The sequence below is a fragment of the Diuraphis noxia genome, unplaced genomic scaffold, assembly GCF_037042655.1.
Source record: "Diuraphis noxia isolate RWA-SAM2 unplaced genomic scaffold, SU_Dnox_SAM2 contig0004, whole genome shotgun sequence".
Taxonomy (NCBI): Eukaryota; Metazoa; Arthropoda; class Insecta; order Hemiptera; family Aphididae; genus Diuraphis; species Diuraphis noxia.
In genome coordinates, this window is record NW_028301714.1 from 28,930,373 (window position 1) to 28,936,372 (window position 6,000).

At 32.7% G+C, this 6,000-nt stretch overlaps 1 protein-coding gene across 3 annotated transcripts in view; it reads right to left on the minus strand.

Annotated features, from left to right (window-relative positions):
• Window positions 1-4,334, minus strand: part of LOC107173168 (uncharacterized) — a 186,136-nt gene extending 181,802 nt beyond the window's left edge. For all 3 annotated transcript variants that reach the window (XM_089227488.1, XM_089227487.1, XM_089227485.1), the window contains exon 1: window positions 4,068-4,334. The gene's annotated coding sequence lies outside the window, so the exon portion shown is untranslated. The remainder of the gene's footprint in view (window positions 1-4,067) is intronic.
• Window positions 4,335-6,000: the final 1,666 nt, after the last annotated feature.

Below are 6,000 nucleotides of genomic sequence, written 5' to 3' on the forward strand. Positions count from 1 at the left end.
ATTTTAAAATGCGGGACTGGCTTGTGTTCGCCAGACCAGGCTTACAGTAGGTTACAATAATAGTAGGTCACTGTAATGAATGGTATTAAATTTGAATTCAATGATATAATATTATTGTGTATGAAAAACGAGATTTTGAGACGGTATGTTTATAATATTACTATAGGTAGGCAATAGGCATATTTTATAATATTATTGTGATTAAAGTAATTAATTTTAGTATTAGGCATTAGTATCTTCTACAGTAGGTTAAATTCATTTCCCCCCAAAAAAATACATTTGAAAATGTCATTGTGTGTATAAAATACAATAATATGTCAATATATTCTTAAAAGTTTCTTATATCCATGAATAATAGGTATTTATTTTTAAATTACAACAAAATAACCAAAATCGATATTATTGGATTTAATATGTAATTTCGTCCAAATTTTTGTTTAATAATAATAAATTTATTTATTGCAAGTAGTTGATAAATGTGAACAAAGTGTATGGTTAACATATGCTATAATTTGCTCTATACACTGAGGTAATACCTATTATCGTAGAGCAAGAATACTAATCTAGATGTAATTAAAACATTTAATTTTATTTAAAATAAAGAAATAAAAATTCACAATTTGAATTTAAAATGTCTATTAGAAATAACTGTGTTTATATATTTTTTAGATTTGTTGGCCATAATAAGAACAATTTATGAGAATCTATATTTTTAATTTTTAATCCTTAGTTATAAAAACTGAACATTTCATAATTTTTTAATTACAATGATTGATAATTTTCAAGATTTTGATACATTTTGTCAAAGTTCAAACTTTAAATGATTATAAAAAAATTTGTCCCTATGCATTTTTAATATTTTTCAACCGCTATAGTAACAATATATGAGGAGTCTTTCTCATTACCTTTTCACGCACTTTGGGACAACAAATACAATTTTATTGATATTTATAGAAAAAACATGAAATTTTAAATTGCCGTAAACAGTTCAAAACAAGTCAAAATATTTTGAAAATGTTTTGGTGTATACAAAATGCTAATATAAACATTCAGTGAAAATTGCATCTATCTATGGTCATTTGTTTTAGAGTTACATCAAAAAATAAAAATAATTTTTCTTTTGTTTTTCACGGCACTTTTGAAAGCTACTGGAAAAACTACCAACTAGATTCACTACTTTCCTATTAGAAAAGATAATGTTGAAAAAAATCTAAGCATTTTTACCGTCCTAAAAGGTGATGATAGACACAAAAAAAAATTAAAAAACACACATCATTATAAAAACATTACGAGTACATTCATCGCTCCGCTTAAAATTTAAAATAGTTATTAGGTATTGTATAGACTGTTATAACATCCACATGACGTATAAAAAATATATTATATATTTAAAAGGCCGTTAGTATATTGAGGGCCTCTACAATTATGATTTTTCCGGGCTGTGGTTTTCTCCCAGTCCGCCACTGCTTTGGATACATGAGAAGGGAAGCTATCCAGTGATAGGACCCTTTTGAGTTGAGACGTTTAGGACATGGAGTGGTGTTTCAGTTTAGGAGGTCGCGACACACCAACGTCTTTTGAGGCGACGAGAGGGGTTACTTGGAATTGTGGCTGAATGTTGATTTGCAATCAGAGGATTTGGATGATGAAGTAATTTGGAATGAAACTTTTTGTAGATATACATTTTTATATAAAGTATTTGCATATAAGTTATAAGTAGGTATATTTTGTGGAAAGGATAATGGAATAATTTTCCGTAAATTTTTACATTTAAAAAAAATAATTAACCATTGTGTTTATTTAACGCATGGAAATGGAATAAAAAAGATCCACATTTTGATATTTCTGTGATAAAATACGAAAAAAATGTTCGTCTCTTCTTTAAAAAGTCAATTCTCACAAGAATTTTGCAAAAATAAAAACAATAATGTTTTTTGTATATTTATCTGGTTTTGTGAAAAACATTATACTTTCCATGGATAATTTGTTTTTCATATTCCGTAGATATCATCTTACAGCTTTAGAAAGTATTTTACTATAACGTAAATCTTTTAAAGCTGAAATTTTAGATCCTATCAAAAAACTAATGATTATAAGTACACCTGCCTATACCTACCTATACTTTTTTAAATATTTTACAATTATTCTGATAATGAATAAAGACATTTTGATATACAATTTTATTGTTGAATTATATACTCTAAGATATCATGCTGTGATAAAATTCATACTATTTTTATAATATTTATACATTTATGCATAATATTATATATTGCATAGTAATTGATGAATACAAATTATGGGGAATATTTAAATAAGCAAAATTCTAAATATTATTAAAAATACTTATATTCATACAGTAAAAAGGACAATTAAATCAGTATTTTAATGATTTCACATGTTCAATTTTTACACTTTACATATAATTGTATATTATTATACACAATAGTTTTATATTACACATTTTAATAAAAAATATATATATTATATAAATATTACCGAAATTATAGTATTTCATTTTTTCATACCAAATGCGTTAAAGTCGAATTTTCTGACCGTTTCAATCAGTAATGTTTTCGGAATAAGGCATTGTAAAAACAACTTATAATGTAGCATAATATTAATAAAATAAAAAATATTATTCGTACCGTTATTAATTCGTATTACGCTTGATTAAACTTAAATACTCGACCGTACTTAAGAATCCGGAAAAAACTAGTTATGGGTGGAGACTACTTTGTTGAACCTATTGGGAGTAAGTCAAGAGGCGAGAAAACGACGCAAGAAAAATTAATATTTAAACATTACAACAGAGTTAATAAGAATATTTTTCAATAACATAAACATATATGGTGATGTATAAATGTATAATAATAATATTGTTATTATTCGCCCACGTGTATATCGTGACCGGTAACGAAACTCCGAACACGTAATATTAATATAAGTATGACGTATGTGTTTGTTGTTATTATCATCATCATAATACGATTGGAAAAATTGTCATTGCGTTAAAATATAATAATAACGTGTATCAATATACAATAAGATAGACAAATAGACAATAAGATTCGACCTACTACAAGCTACATCGCCTCTCTTATTAGTTATATTTTGACTCGACTAGCTGCGACCATCTCCGTTGGCAAGAACTGAGTGGTATACAATTCGACTTTTCGACCCCAAAAACGATTTTCGGAAGCGAGAAAATTGGACTTTGGCCATATTATTCTATACAAGCTAGTGCATGATGTACATATGTGGAACGCCCCTTCGTATCGCTGCTGTTGTACAAGTACACCACGTTTCGTATTTATAATATTATTATAATTATTATTGTTATTATTAGGCGGCGTAGGTAGATATAAGCATTATTCACTTATCTATAAGTATATACGACAACTTACTGGTCTGCATTTTTTGTTGCGGAAATCATTGCGAACCTTGTGATGTCAAATATTGCGCAACGCTCAAAGTGTGCGTATAAGTAGGCGTAGGTATTTATTAATTAATTTGTTGTGTACTCTAATAGGTAAGTATATCGACGTACTCGTATATTAATATTTGGAGCACGCGTGTATTAATAATACTTCAAGGTGGGGAGCTCTTTGTATGCAAAAACTAAACTCATATAAGTGGTTTCATACTGCGATCGGTTCGGACGAAGGAGCGAAAAAACGTAACCTAGTTAAGAACAAAAATTTAAAAAAAAAAACGGTTGGAATACAAATAAACCACTGAAAATACACTTAATGATGATGATAATATTGGTATATTATAAACCCCTCAAACTCGTGGGTGTCAATTAGTCACTGTCCTTCTATAGTCACATCCGCCCTGCCGACACCTGCCGTGGCGTCGTTGTCGTAATTATATAGCGCACGTAATGTGTTTTTAAAAGCAACCTTCGGCGACGACGACACGGTGACTGCAGGATGAGGGGTAAGGCACACGACCGCATTAGAATAGGATTTCTTTTGCTGTAGATTTTTACTATTTTTTTTTTTATTATTCTAATTTTCGGTTCGTTTCGTCGGCGACAAAAATGTGCTATCATAATATCATACCTGGGTATACTCGCGGGAATCGACGGCGGTGGGTGCGTGTGAGACGTAATCGGACTGCACAATAGCTGCGACCGAGTATGTGGTTCGATTGCAAACACTTGGTATACCGTATACTACGTCCGGTCCGTTTTCTAACGTCTTCCGCGGCGGCGGCGGCCGTAGCGATATATTTTATACACACGCGTATCTGCTGAACTCGCGGCGGCGGCAACTTTGGAGCAGTGTATCGAGCGGACCGGTGCGCTCGCGAGATATCTCACGGCGCAGGACGCCGGACGACTGACTCTCCTCATCGGTGCGTGCGGGAAACGGCTGGCGCGCGCGGTGAGATTCTGCGGCGGAGGGACGCAAGCGCGACGCCACGCACCCCCGGCCAAAAGTCTCACCGCCACCCCCGTCGGTCCGACCTCACCACGGTTGATCCCCCGCACTGCAGTCTTTCCCCGATCTTCGCCACCCGAACCATACTATATGTATGTATATGCGCTCATGTGTGTCTCCTTCTGTCCGCCTGACTCTCTCCTCCGTACCCCCTCAATCTCCCCTCTCTCGCTATATATATCATACACGTATGGCCTATACATCAAATACTCGTGAACTGCCGTCTACAAGGTATATAACCTCAATAATAATAATAATCAGTGGTCGCTATTTGCTTTTTCTTCGCATGTGTAGTGTGCCGTTAGGCGTGACCGACGACGTTACGATTTTCCATTGTAAACAACGCGATTTTCAATTTCTCGGACACTTTATTTTTTATAAGAATTAACATTTTATAGCTAAGAAAATAGTTTATTTTATTTCCTAGCCAGTATAATAATAATATAAATTTATTAGGTAGGTATACATTTCACCAATATAGTTTTACACATCACGCAACAAAACTTTGAAATTGCTAATATATTATATTGTGGTATTCCTAACTCGTGCTCTAAGAAATGTGAAATATGTTATACAGTGAACATTGGAAATTTGAACATTTGTAGTGCTTGGGATTTAGGGCTTTTGTTGTAATAGGTATTGCTTTTCCAACTAAGAAGTTTAAAAAAAGTTGTCCATAAAGAATAATATATTTGCCTGCATTTACGTAAGTGCACTGATGCCATTGTAGCATCACTGCATTATGGTATTGACGTTGCATTTTAAATCAGTGACTTTTGACCTCCTCCAACCACTAAAAACCATCTATAAATAATGTTATATATATATATATATCATATCCCGTAATATAATAAAAGCCGAGTAGATATATCATCATAATACGTGTGTATATGACGAGTAATATAAACCCAACAAATAATTAGGTGCGTAAGACTTCCGGTGTGATGAGCACGTTGACAAGCTCACTCACGCATTTCAAAGGTTTCTCCGTGCGAATAATAATAATAACAACAACAACAACACCAGCAACAGAAGTAGTAATAATAATTTACTGTCGCATTCCCTCCGTAGCTATATAATAGTTGTCCTACGAGAAAACTTTGAAATCACGCGTTCGTCAAATATCTCGACCTGCAGGATTTCCGAATCCAGAGTCGACATCAACGACGACGAACACGTACAATAATTGTTATTACAACTGTAATTTACAACTATGTAACGATATGTATTATTAGCCCGTTACGCGTAGGTAGTTATAGCGGCTGGATAAATACATTATACCGACACAAACGAATCATAGTGTTGGTAGTCGCGTGTCCGGAAATCGGAAATAGCATACTGTCAACCGCTGCACAATATATTATAATATACAAGGGTGTGTACTGTTCGCACTAAAAAATAATATTATGCATGGATGGATGAAGCTCATTTTTTCGATCGTGTTTGAATAAGGCGTTAGACCAACCCGATATTAAAAAATGTTTATTGAATTTTTGAAAAATCCCATCATCTAGAGATATAAAATTTATAATAAGAATTACGTACAACTTTT